Genomic DNA, 26,000 nt, shown 5'->3' with positions numbered 1-26,000 from the left:
CAAGGGTGTTTCATGTCTGTATTCTTAAACAATAATTTTTTTCTCTTTCTTTTTACCAATGCATCACTCTCTACTGTCCTTATCTATTATTCTATATTCTTCGTCTCCATCCTGATTCTCGTGTATACCATGAGGGTCCGGATTGGGGGTGTTATTTATTTCTGTATTCTTTAAATTGTTATGCCACTTTTCTCTACATTTTATTTATCTTACTCATTATTCTTTCTCTATTCTTTCTATTTCAGCATCCCAATATAGTTTACTTACTGATGTTTAGTTACATTACGACGTTTATCTCTGATTTGTATACTGGGTACCAATGTAGATGACAAATTGGTGTCATTCATGACAATTAAACATAATCCACATGCTATATTCGACCATTCTTAGATGAAATTATTATTAGTTTAATATTACACCTTTTTGAAACCATTTTTATCAATTTTCAATTTCCATCGTCTAAATTATTCATTGTTCATGTGTTGTTTCCGTATATTTTGTGTTTCATTGATCATGTGTTTTTCCGTATGTTTTAGCCGCTCATCTTGAGCCTACCCATTTCATCCGATAACACCTTGGCGGGCCCATATAGTAATCGAATTAAACGTTTATTGCTATTCATAACTCTTAACAGACCAATTAACAGACCGGTGTTTTATACATCCGACCCATTAACAGACCAGGTTTTAACTACACATTGATTAATGTCACCAATATACAGATATTCGATAAGATTTTTCACACAATGATATTGATAAGGTTAACAAACATAATGCCTGTCTTTTTTCGATGTTCAAAATATTGCATGGGAGTAAATTCAACCAACGTGTCATTTTGTGTACATTTTGTGTGTGTGTAAAATGTGTATAAATTTATTGATGAGATACCAGCCTTTTCATTTTATAGATCGTTTATCAAATAGAGCTAGCCAAAAATAATTACACCACTGGATTCAGTACATTGAATTGTTTTGTCAGACATGAATAATTTTTATGATAAAAATATATTAAAAAAGTTATTGTTATGCGTTTACTTTTCTACATTGGCTAGAGGTATAGGGGGAGGGTTGAGATATCATAAACATGTTTAACCCCGCCGCAATTTTGCGCCTGTCCAAAGTCAGGAGCCTCTGGCCGTTGTTAGTCTTGTATGATTTTTAATTTTAGTTTCTTCTGTATAATTTGGAGTTTAGTATGACGTCCATTATCACTGTACTAGTATACGTATTTTTTAGGGACCAGCTGAAGGACACCTACGGGTGCGGGAGTTTCTCGCTACATTGAAGACCCATTTGTGACCTTCGGCTGTTGTCTGCTCTATGGTCGGGTTGTTGTCGCTTTGACACATTCCCCATTTCCTTTCTCAATTTTATATAATAAAACATACTAAACTTGCAATGATTTTCTCGATAACACCTGATTAACAGACTTTAGCCATCCCGATTAACAGACCGACCGCCGATATAACCGTATACTCAATATAGATTAACAGACCAATCTTTCGGTTAGCCGAGTGCCGGCCGTGTTGAAGAAGAAAGAATGTATTCAACAAAAACCATTTGACAAAACCCGTAATGTTAAAAACATCAAGAAGATCTTATACTTCAAAATATAAAGTATCATAGGTCGCCGCCAAAGTCGTTGACCATCTCATTTATAAAAATAATCATTGAAACTAAATGATAATTCAGTGGCGTAGCTAGGTGTTTGTTACGTGTACGCCCGAACCTCGACGAGGGGTCTGAGTGCCCAAGTCATAGCACCTGTTGGTAGTTGGTTCAACGTGGCGAAGCCCCCGTAAGCTAACAGGTTATCAAGAATGAGATACCGTTCCCGTTATTGAAAATTCTCATCAATAGCAACATACTTAAAGAATTTAAATGGTTTATTTTAATGTTTAGTTTATTCATCGTGTTGTTTTGGAATTTAATGGTCATTGGGTATAGAGAAAAGTCTAACAGTTTCTTAAAAATAATGTTCAAAAGGAGCCATGGGGTAATTGTCGTTAAAGAACATGAAATAATTAATGTTCTGAAGATTTCTGTTGAATCCTGGTTCTCGACTGGAATTTCTCCCCGCGTAAAGTGAATGCATTTATCTATCTTTTACAGGATTTAAAAAAAAATTTTTTTTTTAGATGTTTTTACTACTTTTCATGGAATATCGACTCAACCCAATTTTAACGAAAATCTATTAAGGTTTATAAATTCATGTGAAAAAGTCCCAGATCGTTAAATTGCGAAAAGATAAGTCCTTCTGTCAGATTAATACAGAAACAATGGAAGAAAAAAAAATGCTTAAATCAAAATGTTTGATTCAGACATTAATCAGAAAAAAGCTTCTTCCATCATAAAATCCAAAAAAGGTTTGACAAAGTAATTGATCTATAACAAACTTTTATCCCAGACTGTATCTTCTTGTGCAACAAGATTTTTTTTATTCTAAATATGGCAAAATTAAACAGATAATTTCATCATTATGCTCTGGATACTCTTTTTGTCATGCACAGTTTCTGTCCATCTTATCCTAAAGAGGGAGGGTCAAGAGTGACACCAACGACGAAATTTAAAATCGCATATGTCTTGCTTTTGCGACATATAGAAATGTCACAGGCTTGACAAAAATGCAAACCACATATCGAATCATAGAATATAATGAATTCATTTAAATAGAAGGAAAGTTGGTAGAATTCTCTGAAGATTCGCAACTAGTAGATTCAGACTTTGAGAAACAAATCTATATAATATGATACCTTTTGTTCGATAAGTAAAATTCGTCACTTTTATTCGCAATTGAAAAATTTTTACAGGGCTGGTGTACTATTTATAAGTAATTTGTATTTTTATCTAGATTAAAATTATTTTTTTTCAAAATTGAAGTGTACGCCCGGGCGTTTTGACGTAAACATAGTTACGCGCATGTAATTGATTTAAAAAAACTATATAACAAGAAAGTGTTCCTAGTACACTGATACGAAAGCCCTGGAGTGCCATGCAAAAAAAATCACAACTTGTACGCACAAATTATACAACTTGTGCGCACGAGTTACTAACTTATGCGCACAAGTTACACAACTTGTGCGCACGAGTTACTAACTTTGCACGAAGTTACACGTGATCTTATAGACATGCGCTGTTTTGCTAAAGAGACTACTTTATGGAACGCCGTAGCTGCCGAATACGAACATGTGTTTAAATACATGAATGCACATACTTTTCAATATCTTCACATTTTGTGTCTATATATACTAGGTATGTCAAAAGATCTGAAATTTAATACTCGGATACTCGGTCATGATACTCGATTTTGGCAGTCTGATTGTACAACACCGTCAGGTTTATAGAAGTCGGTATGTCTGCTTTTACGAGACATAAATTATTAAAAAAAATATTTTCAGCAGTACCAATTGAGAAGAGGGTAGAAGGGGTCCTGATCCCGAAATCCCGGGCTTAAAACATGAAGACCTGAGGTCCCGAGTTAGAATAGAATAAATTTAAATCCCAACATCCCAAAATTCGAAAAAAGAATTCCAAAATCCTGAAAAGGTCAATCCCAAAATCCAGAGCTTAAAATACCAGATCCGGTAGTCCGGATAAAGTTGCTATCCCCCCTCAATTGACAATTACCATATTTTTATAATAAGTATATATCATGTTTAACAAGACAAAATTAAAAGCTCCTTACTGAGCACCCACCAACCATAGTAAAAATAGATTCATCAAGGTAGAAATGTTATAACCAGAATTTAAGATTCTTAGTTTGTTGTTTATTTGCATACTTAGATATAGGAAGATGTGGTATGAATGCCAATTAGACAACTCTCTATATCCAAGTAATAATACCGTTAATTCAGAAATTATTGCGATGTTTCTGTTATTGAAACAAATACAACTGGGTTTTAATCTCAATAATTTAAACTCACATTTTCAAATATTTTATTTCAATTAAACAGTATTTTTTTTTCGTGTCGCAAAAATTGAAAACGCATTATAGTCTTACAGCTAATTTCCTAATGCATGTAGAGCAACACTTTGGTTAGCTTTCTTGCATTGTTTGTATAATTATAACGGGATAACATCCAATTGAATTTAAATATCATATAATATGCAGGTTTACACACCTATATGAAGATGTCAATCTTAATTACAAAGCTTAAATAAACAATTATACAAACAAAGCAAGCAATCCAACCAAACTTTTACTCTACAAGCAGTAGGAAATTAGCTGTAAATGATAAAATCACAATAATAAATGCACACAATTATTTCTGAGTTTACATTATATAAAAGTAAACCATTGTACGTCAAGGTACTATCTTTAACTTTGGTGTACTGTTAATTGTACACCTATTTTTACCACAGAACCCACAAGTTTGACACATTTTTTTTACCAAGATACAAAAAATTTACAATGCACTTATTACAAATGTAGCAAGGTTTTATTTTGAGAACACTGAATCTGCATGACATGCATGAGGACTACAGCTTTCATATGTTAGATTATCCCTGTAAAAAAATAAGTGGATTTTTACTCATAAATCCACTGAATTTCGTAATTTTCATTAAAAAATGTTATTACTACAGTTTATAGACTGTACCAAATAATTATGCACTGATTAATTGCAAACACTCTGTCATAATGTTTAAACTGATCATTTTATTCTATTCTTTTTAGATACCATGTAATAATATAAGATGTCAGCACATGAACAATGTTCACACTGGAAAAAGACATGACAAAATATGGGATGCCAACACAAAATTAGCTACAGGTATGTGCTATCACATGTACAATTCTTGCCAGATTTTTATAAATAACAACATTATCAAAGGTTTATTTCTGTGCTACCTTTGAAAAGTTGTGATGATCAACAGTTTTTTTAAAAGATTCAGTCTCTTATGAATATTACTTTTAGGGCTATTTTATTGTTAAATATAGTGTTCTAAGGTGTACAATTCTTGCCAAATTTCTATCAAAGTTTTATGCCTATATAGCTAGAAAATTTAAAAAATCAGTGTAAATTAAATTGTTTAAACTTTTAAAAAGAGTAATGCCTCATGAAAATATTAATTATGTTGGAAATTATGTTGTATTTTTTCTAAAGCCAATATATATAAGATAAATTGATTTCTTTTTTATTAGATAAAAATGTGAAGTTTACAGTAATTGTCCTTGTATAGATAAAATATATGTAATTTTGGGCACTCTGATCTTTTTGGTTTGATTTTAGTTTATGTTCATCTCAGTTTTCATAAATATTGAATAGTTTGTAATTATTGAACATTGTATGTGTACTTTCAGCAATGGTGCATACTGGAATTGGTGGTAGACAAGTTAATTCCTTTTTAACTGCTCTAAATATCCCACCGGTGAGTAATACTTTACTTAGTGCAAGACAAAGGGAATCTGGAAGTGCCATTGAAACAGTAGCAGAGACTTCTATAGCTGAATGTTTATCTCAAGAAATTGATATCACTAAACAGTGAGTTCCACATTTACCACATTTTATATAAACAATATAAAAAGGTTGCAAAAGTAAACATAATTTGAAATTGTAGCGTTTTAGAAACAGTCTTGCAATGCTGATGTTTGGTGAAGCAAGTTGGTTAGACCACACTAGATATTGGACAAAGGGGAACAACTCTTATTCAAAGCAGTTCAGCAGTAAATGATATCTGTGTTCCATTGATGCTGTTGTAAATATTTACACCATCTGGAATGATAAGTTTAAAGAATTAAATTATGTAATTTTCATGCCCAAATCAGTCTATATCAAACTATTTGAGCTGGTTACTCTAACCTTAAAAGAACATTTTCTTCTATGTTTTCAGCTAAAAAAATTAAAAATATCATTGTTACAGTATACAGATATTTTTTCCAGGAAATTTGACAGTAATGAGTCGACTGTGATGACCATGTTGATGGTGCATGGCATAATGTGAAAATTCTCATGTTACTAAGGTTTTCTTTTTTTCAATTAGCTACAGATGTAAATTTGAAAATGGAAAACCAACATAAAATTATTATTTTCATAATATCCAATAATACATATGGTGTAGCATTCTACTGTTTTCATTGGATATATATCAATTACGAGTTTCAGAGGTTATTTTCTATACATATTTCCTTAGCTTTGTTTCAACTTTACGTTTATTGACGCTATTTATCAATTTATATGTATAGTGGTGGTCAATTAAAAAAAACCCGTGCTTTCATATCATGACGTCACACATATAACAACCACAGAGGAAGTGCTCCAGCAGACAATAAGAAATAAAGTTTTGCACTGGATATTTCTGTGTCATTTTGGTCTCTTGTAGAGAGTTGTCTCAATGGCAATCATACCACATCTATTTTTTATATGTTATCATTCTTGCAAATTTTTTTTAATTAAAAACACACAGAAAGAACATATAGCGCATATTGTACACTTTTTGCCTAATACATTACTTACATATGTAATATGAAAATTCAGGGCTTTCACTCAGTCAGTACATTATGTATGGACTTTTAAGATTATATTGACACTCAGACTTCGTCCTAGTTCAATATATTACATCTAATCCCTGTATTAAGTGTCTTATGAGAGTAGTGATCATAGGCAGATCTAAGGGGGCTCTGAGGGGCCCAGGCCCCTCTTTCTTGGGAAAAATTTGGTTGAGTATACAGGGAATCACTGAAGCATGACTGGAGTGCCCCCCTTATGTCAGTAAGCCCCCCTTTACAAAAAGTTAAATTTCGCTGCACACAATTCAAATCAAACCTGAATTATTTTATTGCTGTACAATAAAGTTGATATTTTGAATTACAGGTCACTGTTCCATGATTGGTACAGAAACAGGAAAAGTTTTAGGGTTCAGTGTCCGCAGCAAGTATTGTAAAATGTGTGATAAAGCAACCAGAAAAGGAGTACAGGCAAAGTCACATGACTGCAGAATGAACTGGGATGGCAATGGAGCAAGACATGGTAGTAGAAATGGTCCAAAGTATCAAAAGCAAATTGACTAATGTTGGTACAATCATAGCAGATGACGATACTACTACAATAGCAAGACTAAGAAAATCTGTTGATCCCAATATTAAAAAAAATGACTGACAAGAATCATGTTAAAAAGAATATTGCAAACGCACTTTACCAGCTTAAAGCAAAACATAAGAAACTTACACCAAAGGTAATCACATACTTGATAAACTGCCTTACCTATATGCTGTGCCAAAATCAAGACAACTCTAAAGGGGTAGAGAAAGGTTTGGAGGCTGTTGGAAGACATCCTTTTGGTGACCACTCATTTTGTGACAAATCATGGTGTTTACACAAAGAAAATGCTTCAAAAAATATTCTTCTTTACCTTTTGGAAAGCCTTTAAAGGATATACCTCTTCAGACTGACTTGATGGGTCTAATGAAAGGATATAAGAAACAGAGCCAAAAGTTGTTAGGTAGTACCCAGGGAAACGAGAGTTTCAACAAGAGTGTTGCATCAAAAGCGCCAAAATCTCATATTTATAGCGGCTCATCAAGTCTGAATGTGAGGGTTGCTGCATCAGTTGCACAGAAAAATTATGGACAGTACTATTTGATGAGGGTATGCATGTTACTTATAGCAAGTTATATGGGAAAAAGGAGATGAGGAGTATATGTCATTGAGAAAACATACAAAAGAGAAAAAGTAAGACATATTGGGGAAAACTCATATCTGGTTGAGTAATATTATAGCTCAACAAAATGATGTTAAAACCTATCTCATGGTGAAGGAATTAGTTTGAGTATGGATTAATACATCTTCATTACGCATAATATTTAGAGATTGTAAACAAAAAAGATTAACTACTAAATATTTTTTTCAATATTTGTTAAAGAAAAAAGGTTATTAAAAGTTGTTTCATGCTTCGCTTTTTACATAGGAAACAAAGACAGGTTGAAGAGGTCGTCATGAATAATTAAATATTGTCTACATATGATAAGCATATAATTTTAAACAATGTTCACTGCAAACATCATGTTATTGACATTACGTGGTCTAAAATGTGTGGATAAACAAGTAAATACTTAACAATAAAAACAACTGAATAAAAAGATACCTGCAATAAAGAAAAGTTACATCTATGATAGTAAGCTCACAGCACTTCACTTATTGTCAAAGATATAGAATAAATATATTTTTCAGGTCAACTACAACATAGGCTTTTCTCCAGGTGTTCATACAAAACGACTTGCAATACTTAGAGACCTTCACAAGCAAGGAACAGGAGAGCAATAAGCATTACCAGGAAAGAAAAAATCAGAAGGATCCAGCTACGAAACAGAAGGTCAATAATTATTTTAACTGCATTTAAAAAAAAATGAGGGAGATTTATATGTATGTCAGTGGATTCACAATGACTGGTAAATTGACCTCTTAGTACTACGCATGTAAGGACTACAAATTTACTTTTCCAGCTCCGACATCATACATGAAGGTCTGGTTTACGCTTTATTTCCAGGCGTTATACTCCTTAAAATTTCGTACGGGTGGTCATTTCATAAATATAAGAGAAAATAGTACTAAATTGTTTTTCATTACCTGAATATAGAAACTTGAGGATCATGGAAAGAATAAAAAGCATTACAAATTCTATCAACCTTTCAAATGCAACAAATGTTTTAGAAATGAATTTTGCAACTACATTGACATTAGTGTCAAAGTAAACCTAAATTATTATCATTTGACATTATTTATTGTTTTAACAAAGGCTAGAATGACTTTCAATTAAAATGTTATTTTTGAAGGGTGAAGATAAATGCAGTTAAAGAGATGTGTGAGGGCACAAGTTACCGCTGTGAAATTGATTTGCAGGACCACCAAGTGAAATTCCTTCAGCACCTGTTCCACCAGAAGGTCACTGCAATATTCCAAATACTGCAAAAGTTATTTGCTTTGACTTGGAAACCACTAGTTTAGGTATATAATTTGTTGATTTAATGACATAGTTCAAGGTTATTGCATGAATACTGGTGAAGATAGGGTAAAATTTCATATTACACAAGCTCAAATGTTAATAACAAATCCAAGTACAATATAAAGATGTATGATATTATCAATATTCTTGCAATATAACACTTTGACCTATGATAGTAAAGAATAACAAACTTTTTAAAAAAATATATTTTTGTCACTGATTACATTGTTTACATGTTAGATAGAAGCTCTGTTTGCACTAGTGCAAAAAAAAAGGATAAAAGATACCAGAGGAACAGTCAAACTCATAAATTGAAAATAAACTGACAATAAGATGGCTAAAAATGAAAAAAGACAAACAGACAAATAATAGTACACAAGAAACAACATAGAAAACTATAAAGACTTAGCAACATCAACATTCATTAGAATATGAAAAATGAGGATGTTTGATATAATTGACAATGAGGCTTATTTATCCACCATGGTTCAAATAAAGTTAATGTTATCAATTAAAGGCAAACATGTGACCTTCAACAATATGCTAGATAAACTGATGCTGTAATTATATAAGACTGGTATATACTTTATGAATGAATTGTTGCTTTATCAACATAGTCCCCTTGCCTTTCATGAATGTGACCTACCGAATTAGACTATTTACCGGATTTGTAATCACATAAGCAACACGACGGGTGCCACATGTGAAGCAGGATCTGCTTACCCTTCCGGAGCACCTGAGATCACCCCTAGTTTTTGGTTGGGTTCGTGTTGTTTATTCTTTAGTTTTCTATGTTGTGTCATGTGTACTATTGTTTTTCTGTTTGTCTTTTTCATTTTTAGCCATGGCGTTGTCAGTTTGTTTTAGATTTATGAGTTTGACTGTCCCTTTGGTATCTTTCGTCCCTCTTTTAGATGGGTAGATTTATCAAATGAGTATAAAACTGCATTTCTCATATATATTTCTAAAATAGTTCAACTTGAGAAGATTTTCCCTTATATTTGCCATAAAACTATATCTATTTAAAAAAGAAACCAATGACTGATGGTGACAGTTGCATGAACCACTTTTATCTCTAAACACTTGCACTTGGTAATGTATTAAAATTAAAATATTGGGTTTTTTTATAGCAAGGGACTCACATATAACACAGATTGCAGCAGTCAATGGAAAATCTCACTGGACTTCCTACGTAATACCAAAATTACCCATTTCCAGTCAATCCAGTGAGATAACCGGTCTTACTATGAGAAATGGACGTATGTTCCACCAAGGAAAACTTGTGGAATCTTCAACGAATTTCTTAAAGCTGCAGGTCATAACATCTACCTCACAGGCCATAACCTTAAGACCTTTGATTGCCCCATTTTAATTAATACCCTTAAATCTGTTGGAAAGACTGAAGAATTGAAAAAATGTGTAGAAGGATTTGTAGATACCAGGCTGCTTTTTAAAATTAACAATCCAGATCTCAAGTCTTTTAGTCAAGTTAACTTGATAAAAATTCTTATGAATTGCAATTATGATGCACATGATGCACTAGAAGGTGTGATTTACCTTCAAAAACTATTGGATTTCTCAAATATTAGAATAGCTGATCCTAAATTTTCCAATGCAACTTTCACTATACAGGCAGCATATTTTTCTCATGACCAAATTATTTTGACCAAGTTAAACCTTCTATCACTAAAGGAATTTATTGATCAGAAAGTAATAAGCATTGGAATTGCTCATATTTAAACAAATCTTCACTTCTACTAGCATTTTCCAGAGGCCAGGAAGAAGGAATTAGACAACTATTTTCAGAGGAATGTTGTAACCAGGGAACAAGAGTGACAAAGTCGTCAAAGATTATCCATGCTGTTTCAAACTTTATCAAACAACACTTGACTGAAAGTTAATTTATTAATGACTTTAAGTTAATCCATTTATGTGGTCTAATTTTTAATGTTGGACAGCAGGTCAACAGGGATGAGATGTGAAATGAGATAATTTCTGAAATCTGTTTTCTAATACTTTGAAATATGAGTGGGGTATTGTTACCAAGTCATCAACACATGCTTTCTAATTTTAGTCATTTTGCCATTGTAATTCCTCAGACTTTTTTTTATATGCCATTACTTCATCATTTATATATCTGGTCTTACGTTATAATCATTAAAATTCAGGGGATATAAAAAGTGTGAAAGAAATAAGCATTAGCTAGCAAAACATATATCCTAATTTATTTTTTTTATGAGATAATCAACATGAAACTGTCTTGTATGCACACCAAGCACCTATTTCCGAGGGCTTGCAATGTAAATTTTATATTGGTTCTTTTGTATATTAACACTGAAAGAATCTTAATGCTGGAAGTAAATTATTTGTAGAGAAAATTTTGGAATTAAGGGTTATTTTTATGATAAATTTCCAGAAAATTACAAAAATAGCAAAGCATGTGTTCTTTATTATTTTATTTATGCCAAAGAACAATGTATTTAGCAGATAAAACCCACAAATTAATGTTTAAACTTGATTACTGAAGAAAAAAATTAAGAAATCTGCTGTTTTTAATGGGATTTTTTTTTCATAATATGTGATTTGTGGGTGAGGGATCGTTAAATGGCATAAACTTTCTTATATGCGCACCTACCTCCAATTTGTTTTGGCTTAAAATGTTAATGTTATGTAGGTCCACATGTTTGCTAAGTTTTAAAAAAAAGTTTAATTAGGGAAGTTTAGTATTTTTTTGGTAAAAGTTGGAATTTGGGCTATTTTTTGTGATAAATTATGAAATTTTTTGTTCACTAAAATGACAAAAAAAAAATAATGTGTATTCAGATGGGGTATTATTTATATTATTTGTATGTAAGGCATAGTATTAAAGAGATACAGCACAGGAACTGAGTTGTTTACTTGATTACTTGGGAACAAAATCATGTTTTGTCGGTCTTTATTGGATTTTTCACTTTTTCCATATTCCATAAATAGTCAATTTTCAATCGGCCGTAGTTTTCTTAAATGAACACCTACCTACAATTTTTTTTTAAAAAACACTTCAGAATTTATCTGTCTACAGGATTATCATATTCATTTAAAAAAAGTTTTATTCAGGAAATTTTTGACTCTTCAGAAGAGAACATCCTTAAAAGTTTAAAATCTCATTTGTAGGACTAGATATATGCGTCAAAGGAAAGAACTAAGTAGTGATCGGTACAATTGATGATTGGCAACTGATGAAATACTGTAATTTTAGAAATTATTGTCGAGGTTATATTCATGCTAATAGTGCGACAGGGGGAGTATTGTAAAATAATAAACATCCGCATTCTTATATCTGAAACTTATATATGTATGTAGATTTTCCTGAAGTCGCAAAAATTAATCTCTCATTATCGGCCTCTGAATTTATAGTTGTTAACCCAAGACTGTTCTGAATGAAACCATCCAACATTTGTGTCAACTGAATATATTTAGATTTAAAATGTTACATCGGATTCCTTTTAAAATTTTATCCATACCAAGGAAGTAAATGTATTCAACCAGCAAACAATCCAAACAGTCATTGCTACCCTCCGTTATGCTGGAATAAATTTGACTGAAAAGTTTTCAAAATTGCTTTCCAAAATAAAAATAAAACTTTTTTGGCCTTTTACAATGCCAATTACTGAAAAAAATCTACCCAATTGATGTATGTTTTCATTTCAACAAACTGGCTAAGTGGTTAGATAGTTTAGCTTACATATCTAGTAAAAGGTTGTTAGTTTAAAGCTAGTGCAGTAAAATAATGATAATACTTGCCATCCAAGTGCAGTTATTTAATGTTTGTTTTTATGCCCCACCTACGATAGTAGAGGGGCATTATGTTTTCTAGTCTGTGGCTCCGTTCGTCCGTCCGTCCGTCCGTCCGTCCGTGTGTCCGTTCGTCCTGCTTCAGGTTAAAGTTTTTGGTCAAGGTAGTTTTTGATGAAGCTGAAGTCCAATCAATTTAAACTTAGTACACTTGTTGCTTATGATATAATCTTTCTAATTTTATAGCCAAATTAGACTTTTGACCCCAATTTCACGGTCCACTGAACAAAGAAAAAGATAGCGCGAAGCTCAGATTAAAGTTTTGGTTAAAGTTTTTGGCCAAGGTAGTTTTTGATGAAGTTGAAGTCCAATAAACTTGAAACTTAGTACACATGCTCCCTGTGATATGATCTTTATAATTCTAATGCCAAATTAAAGTATTGACCCCAATTTCACGGTCCACTGAACATGTAAAATGATAGTGCGAGTAGGGCATCCGTGTACTATGGACACATCCTTGTTTTACTTTGAATTTGACTTTGTCTGAATCATGAAAATTAAATAAAATTATCACTTCTATAATATGAGACGCTGATTTATAAAGAACTAATCTAGATTCAAAAACTTCAATCCTAATGATATACTGACTGAATTTAAAAACGCTGAGGAATAAAAAAACTAAATCAGCCCTTAAGAATACTGCAAACAGGAAAACGTGAACGTGCGGCACATATACAGATTGACTTCAGAAACTCGTCTTACTGTCCTTCCGACAACGATACAGGTAGACATGTAGTGACAATGCCACGTCAATAGAATTTGATAACGCAACATCATTTGCGAGACATGTTTACGACCGCAACGTCAACTGCTTATCAAATTGCCGAATGCAATTGTGCACAGATTCATGCCATAAATGACCATCAAATAAACCGCAAAAGAATCGGTTGAAGAAAAAAATTAAAGCTCTACAGTTTCAACCGCATAATTGCCAAAACCCTTGTAAAAAGAATAATCTAGTGTTGCGTTTCTAAAGTCGGTCAGTATATTTAATACATAATTAGCTATAGTCTTGTAGGCAAAGTAATGTTGGTCAATAACTAATTGCTTTGTTATTTTTAAGAGGAAGTTATCGTGTAGTTTAGATTTTTTTTAAACAATTACTAATCTGCTTGCATTAATAATAGTCTTTTATTTAAAAGCAATATAGCTTATAGAATTTACATATACAAATATAATAGCATCAGTGAATATCTACATACGGGTTTTACAATTACAAACAGTTTGTATCATTGCATCATCGGTGGAGAATGACAGCAACTACTACAATTAATAAAATATGAGCATTATATTATAAATAACGAATCTTATCAGCTAAATAAAGGTATTTACCTAGAATGTGAAACTCTTTAATGTTATGAACAGACAATAATTGTATAAATTTATAACAAGATGTTTTCCCAATCAATTGGTTTTATATATTATTTCAAAATATTTGTCACCTACTAAAGTATAATGGTATTTATCTTCAATCAGATTTTGATCACACATGTAACATAATCTATTTTCTCTTTCAATATTACAAAATCTACAAGTTTCTATGTTAAGGCAGTGTAATGGCAATTCAAATCTACAAATATATGGCTGATAAAAATAGTTTTTACTGGTTTTTGAAGAAAAAAATTGTAAAGGGTCTGGATCATATATATATATATGATTATTTCTGTGACTGTGTCTTACAGTAATTTGTAGAATCCTTTACTATAGATTTTACAGCAGAAATGTAACAATTCCATCTTCAGGCCTTATATATCATGTACTGTATTATGACGCTAGATTAAAACTGACGACTAAAGGTAACACCCGGCCATCGAAAACTTAATTATTGTGAAGCCTAGGTGGCCGAGTGATCTAGCGTGTCGTATACAATGACGGGAATATATATATAATATATATATAATTGTCACTTTGATGGCGCATTGACAACACATTCATATCACTCACAAAATGACATATTATCTTTTCATTCTACAATTCCTAGCAAACAAAAATCAATATCATTAACATTTTGGTGTAATCATATAAACCATAACGAAACAGTATGTTTCTTATTTCACATGCTCAATTTTGTTTGTCTCAGGTCTTTAAATTGATCTGTCTAACATTTCTTGGTAGCGAGAATGTAAAATACAGTTATATATTTTCAATAATTTACACGAATATTTAAGCATTCTGCAAAAAGTAAAATCACAAAAATACTAACTAAGAGGAAAATCAATTCGGAACGTCCATAATCACATGGCAAAATCAAATAACAAAACGCATCAAAAATAAATGGACAAGAACTGTCATATTCCTGACTTGGTACAGGCATTTTCCAATGTAGAAAATGGTGTATTAAACCTGGTTCTCTCTATGTACAACAGGTATCTACCTTACTCTTACATATAGAAAGTTAACTGTAGATTTTTACCTTTCAATATATGTTCTAAAAACTAAAGAGAACTTTCTCAATACTTTCGTCTTTGTGATGTCCCAATACTTCAACTATAATTCGATATACTACATACATATGTGTCGAAAAGAGATAACATGTATATATAATTTCACGGTTAAAACAATCGTCAGATATTTTACTATATGAATAAAATAATGCTTTTATACCATGGTTTGTAAACATTATCTGTGTATTTACAAACTTACCATTGTATTTAAAAAGTATGCCAAGATACGTAAATTGATCACATAATATCCACACTATTTAAGTACTACTTTTCAGTCGCTTCATCAAGGCCTATATTTCTTAACACAACAATTTTGGTTTTAGACAAGTAAATATCAAAAACATACTATCAAGAATATAGGTATACTAAGTCTATCATCTTTTGTAAACGATCAATAGTTTTATTAAATAAAACTGTATCACTTTTCCGTCTATAAATGACTCCTCAGTGACACTCGAATAACAAAAGTTGAAATGACAAATAAAGAAGCCAGTTGAGGGACCATAATTCAAAAAGTTTTATTTAGATTTAAATTCCAAATACAGCTGAGGTAGTTTATTCCTTGGGTAGAAAATCGGTAGTATTTTGAACAATCCAATTTTTTTGTTTACAGTTACTTTATAATTTTGACAATATTGATAATCATACTGATAATTCATGTCAACACAAAAGTGCTAACTACTTTGCTGATGATACCCTCGTAATTAACTGGGGAATCTGTGTGATCAAACATCTTTTTTTGTCCCTTGATATGTTTTGCATTTTTATTTTTAATATTTCATTCATCATAAAAATTAATTTCAGTTTTCATTTCAAAACACATGATTATTTAAGAAATTATTCGTGGCAGCCGTAGATTTTTGTCTTCGTTCAACCATGGGTATTCATTTTTTTTTTATCCGAGCATAATCTTACATCTATTTCGAAGTTCTAATGGTTGTAGCAAATTATATAAATGAAAACCGTTGCAACTTTTACAACATTATCAGTCATATCGGTATGTACAGTAACTAAACGTAACACAATATTTTTTTGAGAAACATTGCTACTCTTATGCTTCAATCCATTTTTTGTTGCCATAAAAGTACAAAATGGTATTATGATTTTTCCGAGTGGACGGGAAAAATCGGATAACTAATTTTCATAATCATTTTCGCCTACAATACAATTTTACCCAAAACTCTTAAATTTCACAAAAAGATTGCAAGGATATTGAAGTCGTGCACATGCTATAATGATCTTCATATTTTTTGTCAAATTTTCACCCAAATTTTTAACTAAATGGTAACAGTCTGGTTTAAAGTCCAAATTAGAACTTCACAAAGAGGTAATTAGAATGCTCAGAACTCTTGAACTTCGTACTTTGTTTGTTATTTTTTACTTGTTATTGTATGATTAGAGCTTCACTGATGAGTCTTTGTAGGCGAAACGAATGTCTTGCGAATAAAATGTGTTTGATATTGGTATATATGATGAATGTATTTACAGTAATGTTTTATTTGTTCGATACAAAAAAAGAGAAAATACTCTAAATTTTATATAAAGAGCGACCAGAATTTAGTCAATACAAATTACTAGTAATATCATATTCGTAGATTTCTTATAAATTTGAAGGTGTATATAGTCAGTCTTTATTTTTTTTCTTCATTTTTTTTGTATTTTAATGGATATTCAGGATTATATCAAATTTTGGCTTGCAAGAGAATATATTGGATTAATAAGCTCATAAAACAAGATGAATATAAATTCTTACATTGATACCAGTGGATTATCGGATTAAGGCCAATCAAGATAGTTAAATTATCATTTTAAAGTTCGAGCCTCCTCGGCGAAGACATTGAAATTTATAATTTAACTTTCCCGTTAATCCATGATTAACTATGTAAGAATCTGTTTCTCTAATGATTACAAAATAAATTTTCATTTTTTTTTAAACGAAAATTTCCTTCGAATGCCTTCAACATTTCAAAAAGTTGTCAATTTCATTAACACCTGTAAGCATGTTTTGATACATTTAGTTAGCTGATTAAGGCTATGACCCTTAAACTCCTCCAATCATCTTCTGAGATCGACGGCAATCACACATTAATTTGTTTTTAAACAATGAGTGCGGAAAGGTATAAATAGTCACGGAATAAGAGAAACATAAATATTCTTAAAAACTAATTCTCGTTGATCTTTATATGTATAGATGTGTTCGACCATTTGAAAAACACCTGACATAATATCAATTCGCCCTGTTCGTCATAATGAAGTGTAATCACAGATTATAATATAAGAATATAATATTGAATTTCAATCATCTCATTGAGTCACCACGTGCAATCTGACTTTTGTGTAATATAACAATTAGGGTTTTTTTTTTTTTTTTTTTTTTTTTTTTTTTATCCAACAAATATAATATACAACAGTATATGCAGTTATCAAATAATAAGTTCATATATAGAAATGTAATATGATAAACTCATCAGAAAATGCATAGAACTTGAAAATAACATTTTGTTGGGAATTTATTGTGGTATCTTATTAAAAGGGACACCAAAAAAGTATAGAATATTAATTAATTAAAACAAGAAATAAAAAAAAAAAGATGATTAAGATAAAAAAAAAAAAAAACAAACAAAAAAACAAAGATAAAAAAAAAGATGATTACGAAAAAGAAAAAACAAACCAAGATAAAAAAAAAAAACAAAAAGACAACAAAAACAACACAAATTTATTTTTATGTCTGTTAAATTTGTATAGTTGCTAATTCATCAAATTATCCTGTAAAGCCTCTTGTTAAATGCACCAAGCTTGATTAAACTTGTCAAAACATTTGTTTTTAATTGATATATTCTTCTCCAAAATATAATGATGCTTTATTTTTTCAATCAATGCTTTTAAACTGAATTCTCCTTTAAAATATCTTGTATCATATATATAGTGTTTAATCCAGAGAAAAATATTGTTTTGAGGGTCACCTTTGTACATTGGTGAAAAATTTCCAAACAAAAAAATATTTTGTGTATAATACTAATACCATTCTGGAGAAACCACATGTCAGTTTGCTCAATAAATTAGTGTACATAATAACAATTAGTTTACTTCTCGTTTATAGGGCTTTTATTCATTGTTGTAGACTGTATAGTGCCCTTTGGTTTTTAACATCCTCTATCGTTCACCCCTATTTGATAGTTGCATCATTTGCAATCATGTCACATTTCCTTAATGCTATAGGAATAATTTTACTTCCGAATTCTAGGTTATTTCCACTTTTCAATACTCAGATGGTACAACTAAGTCACAGATAATACGTAAATAAAATTCATTCAAATTGATAAATTCAAACCAAGATTGAACTCTTTTATAGATTAGTGGATATTGATTATAAAAACATATTTTTGCAATAACCGACATAATTGACAACTAATAGTGTTTGGCGAAAGGTGCTTTATTATCATAATGCATCCAAATATAGTTATACCAAGCATGGTATTAATAAGCTACAATTAACAAAGTGTCAATATGAAGCACCTGACTAATGTGGCTAATACTAAAAGTAATTAGAAAAAATTAACATTAAAAAGAAAATACATCCACTACATATAAATGAAAAGTGGCTGGAACATGCTCTTTACCTTAAAACCACATGGTAATATAAACCCGGATGACGTAACAAGGGGAGGCAAATCTAGCACACGGCGTTACCAATAAGGTACAATGAGAGTTGCCTCCCAATTTACGTAATTTTGCGCGATGACTTCCACCGTTTCTAATCGCTTTTGTATATCAATAAAGTAACGTTGCCGTCAACAACGTCAATTATTTTTGTTAGTCGGTCATGTTTATATCACAAGAGATGAAACCGGTTTGAGAAACATTTTATTATTTGATATATGGTGAAAATGAATTTTTGTGATGCATCGATTTATATAAAAACAATTTAACAGTATTTTTTTCTTAACCTTAATCCACTGTTTTCTAAATAAGGAAATGTAAGTACCAAGTGAGGAATATGACAATTGATTTCCATTCGTTTGATGTGTTTTAGCTTTCATACAGGACATTTAGTTTTGTAATTTTCCTTGGAAATTGGTACTTTTGTTTGTTTACGTTTTACATACTTCTTACTGTACATGTTATGCAATTAAGGATAACGGTCAAAAATCAACACAAGGTGTATAAATACATACGATAACAAATGTAATTGTAATATTGTAATATAACTGTATGACACTTTTATGGGTCTTTGTCATATAACGCACACTTTAAATATGTACGGGTACCTTGGTTGTTAAACGTACATTAATTTACAGAGTATAATGAGGTCAGGATAGTTGGTCATTCAATTATGACTTTTTCAAAGTTTTACCCATTATTCTCTTTTCTTTATTTTAGCACCACATTATTCCATTTTATTTTTTGTTCCATTTTCCCCTTAAAGTGATTTATATATTTTGGTTCATTTTTCTCTGTTATATACAATTACTGTCTTTTGATGAGGTAAATGTGTGGTTTTATTGACTTTTGAAAAACTGATATTCACTGATATACACAGAATATTGAAACAAAAATCATCTTCCTTAAAAGTTAAAATTAGTAGTAGTTCTAAAAAATCAATGTTAGGTACAGTCTTATAATTGTTACCAACATCGACACATACATTTCAGTTCTTCTTTCAAAGGTCTTACTGTTGAAAAAACAAATAGTGCATCCATGATATAAAGAACAAGCGAGAAAAGTCTGAATATTCCAGAATACGAATGGTCGAAATTTCTAATTGTTCCCAAGGATGATACCAACATGATAAGTTGTGGTGTGAAAGCTAAACAATGCATAACAACTAGTCCAAACAGAATCTTGAGTGCATTTAATTTCTTTCTTGCTGTTTTTTTAACTGTCGGAGTCTGGAAATCTTTTACTTGTATTTCAGTGTTAATTGGCTGAACCATTCTAATTCCAATTGTCCTGATAGTCTTCCGTATATTTAAACATGTAAGAATACACATTGGTATTTCGACAATGTAAATAGACAAAAAGTAAATGACACCAACGGCTATTCGTATTTCAGATGTAACAACAGCATTTGATATGATCACCTCATCGGTGATGAGAAATGCTGAACGGAAAACAGTCGTGTACACAAACACGACAGTGAGTACAAAACTAGCGACGGAGACAATACCTAGTTTTTGTCTTCTTTTTAGTATTAAAGACTTGATATGAGGTAAAGAAGCCTGATATCTATCAATAGCGATAATAGCCGTCTGCGTTACAGAGGACTGCATACAAATCATACTATGCACTAAACATACAACATAAACATAAGGATAATAATACGAATATATACCTTGAAGTATAAAAAACTGATCTGTTAATAAAAAAATTGCACCGATAGAATGAAGCAACAAAATAGGAAAAAGAAGTCTATAAAACAAATTACATCGCAAATTCTTTGTTTTCATGAAAAATATGAAAGCAGTGGCATTCAAAATTATTGCCGCCAATCCAAGTCCAATGTTCACACTATTAAGAAGTAATGTTGTACGTTTGATATCATTATCATATGGATTATTAGACACATTCATTTTAGTTCTTCAACGTCGAGGTTAGTAGATTTGACTATTCCATAGACCTGTTAAACCATGCGTTGCATCTTAACTAAATGACTGAATACAACAAAACGGTAAGTCACGTTATCAATATCTCCTATATATTTATATATATCTATATATATAAATAAAATTAAATTTCAAAATACTCTTAAAGTCCTTTAATTCTTTACATTTTTCTCCAAACGGTTTCACATCTTTGTGATCATCATGGATGAATGTAATTAACGGTAACGTAACGTCGCGATAATAAGTCTGCGACAATACATTAAAGGGACGTAACCCTTACAAAAGTAACGTCTTATCTGTTTAGGCTTGGTTTGTACCTTTGTTTAAACATATATATATCGTCAAGTAGATTTGACTGTTCCATAGATCTGCTAAACCATACGTTAAATGTTAACTGCGTGACTGAATATAACAAAACGGTAAGTCACATAATCAATTGCATATGTTACATAGATAAAATAGATATGTAAAAAAAAGTCGCTTCTGCTTTTATTGACTCACAAATGTTATATGTTGTTTTCCCTTAATTCATTCAGCTGTTTTACAAGGCTCGTGTGATCCAGTGATATAGACACACATATTTATTTAGTAATGAGCTTTTCTAATGAGAAATTAACTTTCACTCACATAAGCTATGGTATAATAATGTCCACGATTCTTTTCGTTGTTATACACAGAAAGAAATTTAAATGCTAATATTATCCTATTTGCTTGCTTCTTTTGATTGGATCGATGTCTCCTGTATTCAGCGATAAATGAGAGAAGTATTCTTTTATGATTACCTATATATCATAAACCAGAATAATCACAGTTCTTATATTGTGAGCGCAAACGTATAACTTCATAATATTGGCTGTTCAAGGTTACGCCCATCTCGTTTATATTCGCAGGTAAATTTAATTTGCGAGAGTTAAATAGACAATAATAGTGCCATGGCTTGACATATCAACGATATCAGGATGAGGGTTAGAAACGGGGAACTGCGGGCCGAATCCTTATATCGTTGTTTTGTCAATGCACAATTATTGTCTTTATATACTGCAATTTAGAAAAAAAAACATTTTCAATTGTTGTTTAATGTGTTTTTAATGTTCTTTATTTGATTTAGATATTGAGAAACGCCCCCTTTAAAAAAGGCCTAGCTCATGTCTGAAGGAGAAATATACATAACAATGAAATGTACATTACCTGTTGAAACCCGCGATTGATGTACTGAACGAATTTGTTTGAGAATGGACTAAAATATCAACAACAAGCATAAAACATAATGATTTATAGGTTTCAAACAAAAAATATAACCAAGTGAAATATGTGTTTTCCAAAAATGTAAAAGAAACAAGTTTGAGTCGTACCACGCACCATTTTCATGTATACATTGAAAATAAGAACAAGTTGAAGAGGTCTTATGAAAAATTAAATATAGTTTCGGCAACTTCTATTTAAATATTCATGAGAAAAAGTGATATCGGTTCAGCGACTGTATACGGCATAGAAATATATAGTCAACGCATTTTGACTGCTCAAATAGAACGAGTGCAGTATAAACCCGAATTTCACGTAGATCAAGTTTCAAAACTAATACAGCTAATATCTTTATTCTGATGAAAAATAAACAAATCAGTCAATTACAGTTAACATTAAAATTCATAAAACGAAAATGCTATCCACCGTAAAAAAATCTGTTGTATTGGTTACATTGGTGGATTCAGAGAGGGGGCATAGAGGACATTTGAAAAAAATGCTTTTGTTTGACATTATATACTAGTTACACAACCTTTTCTCGAACCCTGGATCAAATATTTTATTAGGATAATTACTCTTACTCCTTACATTAGAAAGTCAAACACAGAACAGTGTAGTAATATATTAAGCCTGAATGTTCTAACAAAAAGTATCACAGAAATAGGAACTATTATATTTTATATTTTATATATTAAGTAATGCACTTTTAAAACCCGAGGTGAACCATATAACTTCACTTTTTATAATCGGTCGCGTTTTACTGATTTCCAGTCGCAGCTAACTGGACTATGTCTACAAACAAGTTCCAAAGCAAGTGTTGGTTTTCTGAAATTTCCCAACATTTAATTGCCGATATCTTGCTTGGAAGTTGTGTCTACATAGTTGGTCGGCGTTGTTTAATACTTTCTTTCTATCATCCTAGATCGTGACGTTTTTCATAACAGTTATCATATCGATTAACAGTTTTAAAATACAGCATTACTGGTGAGACTGTCTTGAAACAACTGAGAAACGAACTGTCAATCTGCCTGGTCAATAATTCAAGCAAAACGTCGTCTGTTCATTTGGTTCATAAGTGTTTCTCGTTTCTTATTTTTTAAATTGATTAGACCGTTGGTTTTCCTGTTTGAATGGTTGTATACTAGTAATTTTTGGAGCCTTTTATAGCTTGCTGTTCGTTGTGAGCCTAGGCTCCGTGTTGAAGACCGTACCTTGACCTACAATGATTTACTTTTATAAATTGTTTACTTTTATAAATTGTGACTTGGATGGAGAGTTGTCTCATTGGCACTCATACCACATCTTCCTATATCTATCTTCAACTTTATACTTGTTTGACTTTATCATGTTTATAACGTTGTTTTTTTTTATCTGAACGTCACTGATGAGTCTTATGTAGATTAAACGCGCGTCTGGCGTAATAAATTATAATCGTGGTACCTTCGATAACTATTTACACCAATGGATCGATGCCACTGCTGGTGGATGTTTACTAGCCCAGTAGTGAGCACTTCGGTATGAATATCAATTTATGTATGGTCATTTTTATGAATTTCCTGTTTACAAAACTTTGAACTTTTGAAAAACTATTGATTTTCTTATCCCAGGCATCGATTACCTCAGCCGTATTTGGCACTACTTTTTAGAATTTTGGATCCTCAATGCTCTTCAACTTTTTACTTGTTTGGCTTTATAGCTATTTCAGTACGAGCGTCACTGATGTTTTATGTAGACGAAACGCGCGTCTGGCGTACTAACTTATCATTCTGGAAACTTTGATAACAATAGATAACCTTAGCTGTATTTGGCACAACTTTTTAGAATTTGGGGTCCTCAATGCTCTTCAACTTTATACTTGTTTGGCTTTATAACTACTGTATTTTGATCTGAGCGACCCTGATGAGTACATGTATTATGTAGACGAAATGCGCGTCTGATCCAAAGCCTTGTAATATCGGCAAAAAACAGAGTAGCAGAATCAAACGTAATTATGACGATGCGAAAATATCAGTAGTTTTGGATAAGATAAATTGTACAGACATCACGATGGGTGTAGAAAAAACACTGGATACAAACAATAATTACAATTTTTCAATGTACAGTTGTAATGGAAAAAGTTTAAACGGTAGTGACAACTGGAATGAAATACAAAGCATCCATGAGACAGAGATTAGTCAGAAAACAAGCAATTCGGATAGTCAATTCCCAAAACAAAGAGTGTTTTCGGAATTTTTAAAAGACAGCAAAAATGATTACAGTGATGGGAAATATGGCAGAGAAGGTTTAAATGCAGATGGATAGTACTGTGAAGAGGCTAGGTTGTCCGTCTGTAGTGATAGTGTTAACATTAACATGTGTTAAAAGTGGACTTAAAAACGAGTCATGGGATAAGGAAAAGTCTGCAGAAACTCAAAAAATACAACACGTGCTTTTAACTGACGATATGTTAACTAAGATGAAGAAACTTTTCAAAAACGTTTCTAAAACGCCAAAAGGACAACGTAAAGATGAAATTCAAGAATTTGACATCAGAAAGGTCAAAATTGAACCACATGACAATCACATGATAAAAGCAAAGAGTTCTTCGTCTGAATTTACTTCATGTTTAGGAAAGATAAAACAAGAACTAATGACTGATATCAAATGTGAACCGTCTGACAATTACGATACTGTCGATATCAAATGTGAGCCGTCTGACAATTACGATACTGTCGATATCAAATGTGAGCCGTCTGACGATTACGATACTGTCGATATCAAATGTGAGCCGTCTGACGATTAAGATACTGTCGATATCAAATGTGAGCCGTCTGACGATTACGATACTGTCGATATCAAGTGTGATTCGTCTGACAATTATTAAACTGTTGATATCAAGTGTGAACCGGCTGACAGTAATGATATTGTAGAATCTGTTTCCAAGAAAACAGATATTTGCGAACTAAGAACAGAACAAGCGTTGACAACCGACAAAAGTGAACATCCTACATACAGAATATTCACAATAAATCCAGAAGTTACCAGAATAGAGCCTGCTGTGAATAGTAGAAAAATGTTTGCGTCAAATGTTAACTCCGAAGAATTGACTCATTTCGTACAGTCGGCTACACATGTTGACGACAATCCTATTAAACGTATGGAAAGTATGCACCATCGTGCAACTAACCGTACAGGAAGTACGAGTCAACACACAGCTAAACCTTTAGAAAGTACAAATCTACATACAGCTAATCGTATAGAAAGTACAAATTCATATACAGATAATAGGATAGAAGATACTGAGTTTGAAATAGACTGTGATAATGACTATATTGTTATTGATGATTGGTCCTCAGATGAAACTTAAGAACAACCAAAGAATGCTTCGCGGGATGAAAGTGATCCAAGAATATCAAAAATCATTATTTTAAATCAAGGCACCATCCGTAGACAATGCTTCCGAACTATGTTTATCCTACGGAATTTTCTATTCAGAAAGGACATTTCTTGATTTTTTAAAAAATAACGATGCATTTTTTTTATTTAGCTAAAGTATGTTCTAAGTATTTTTCGGAAAATTAAATCCAATTGAAATATTTTGCATTTTATTATTTATTTAGATTAGTCAACTTATAAAACAAAGTAGTCCTTCTATTTTGTTGCTTGTGTTGAAGACATGGTAGTTTGTGTCAAAATATCTTGTGACTTGTTAAAAACTCTGGTTTTATTGTCACAACTTGGCCGAAATGTTACACATGAAAGACGTAAGGATACGACAACAAAGTTTTCTATTTATATAATTAATAAAAACTAATTAACTCAGAAAGGAAAGGCGTGCTTCCTACCTTATCTACAGATGCCTAATTATACTAGATTCGTCTGTCACATGTCTCTTGGCAATTAACTCCATTTTCATTTTTCTGCAAATGATTAAAAAATGATTAATTTTTAGTCACGAGA

At 31.6% G+C, this 26,000-nt stretch overlaps 1 pseudogene; it reads left to right on the top strand.

Moving 5' to 3' along the window:
- Positions 1-4,250: 4,250 nt before the first annotated feature.
- LOC139497563 (uncharacterized) lies at positions 4,251-10,987 on the top strand (annotated as a pseudogene).
- Positions 10,988-26,000: the final 15,013 nt, after the last annotated feature.

The sequence above is a fragment of the Mytilus edulis genome, chromosome 12 (assembly GCF_963676685.1).
Source record: "Mytilus edulis chromosome 12, xbMytEdul2.2, whole genome shotgun sequence".
Lineage (NCBI taxonomy): Eukaryota > Metazoa > Mollusca > Bivalvia > Mytilida > Mytilidae > Mytilus > Mytilus edulis.
This window is presented reverse-complemented; position numbering and strand designations above follow the sequence as displayed.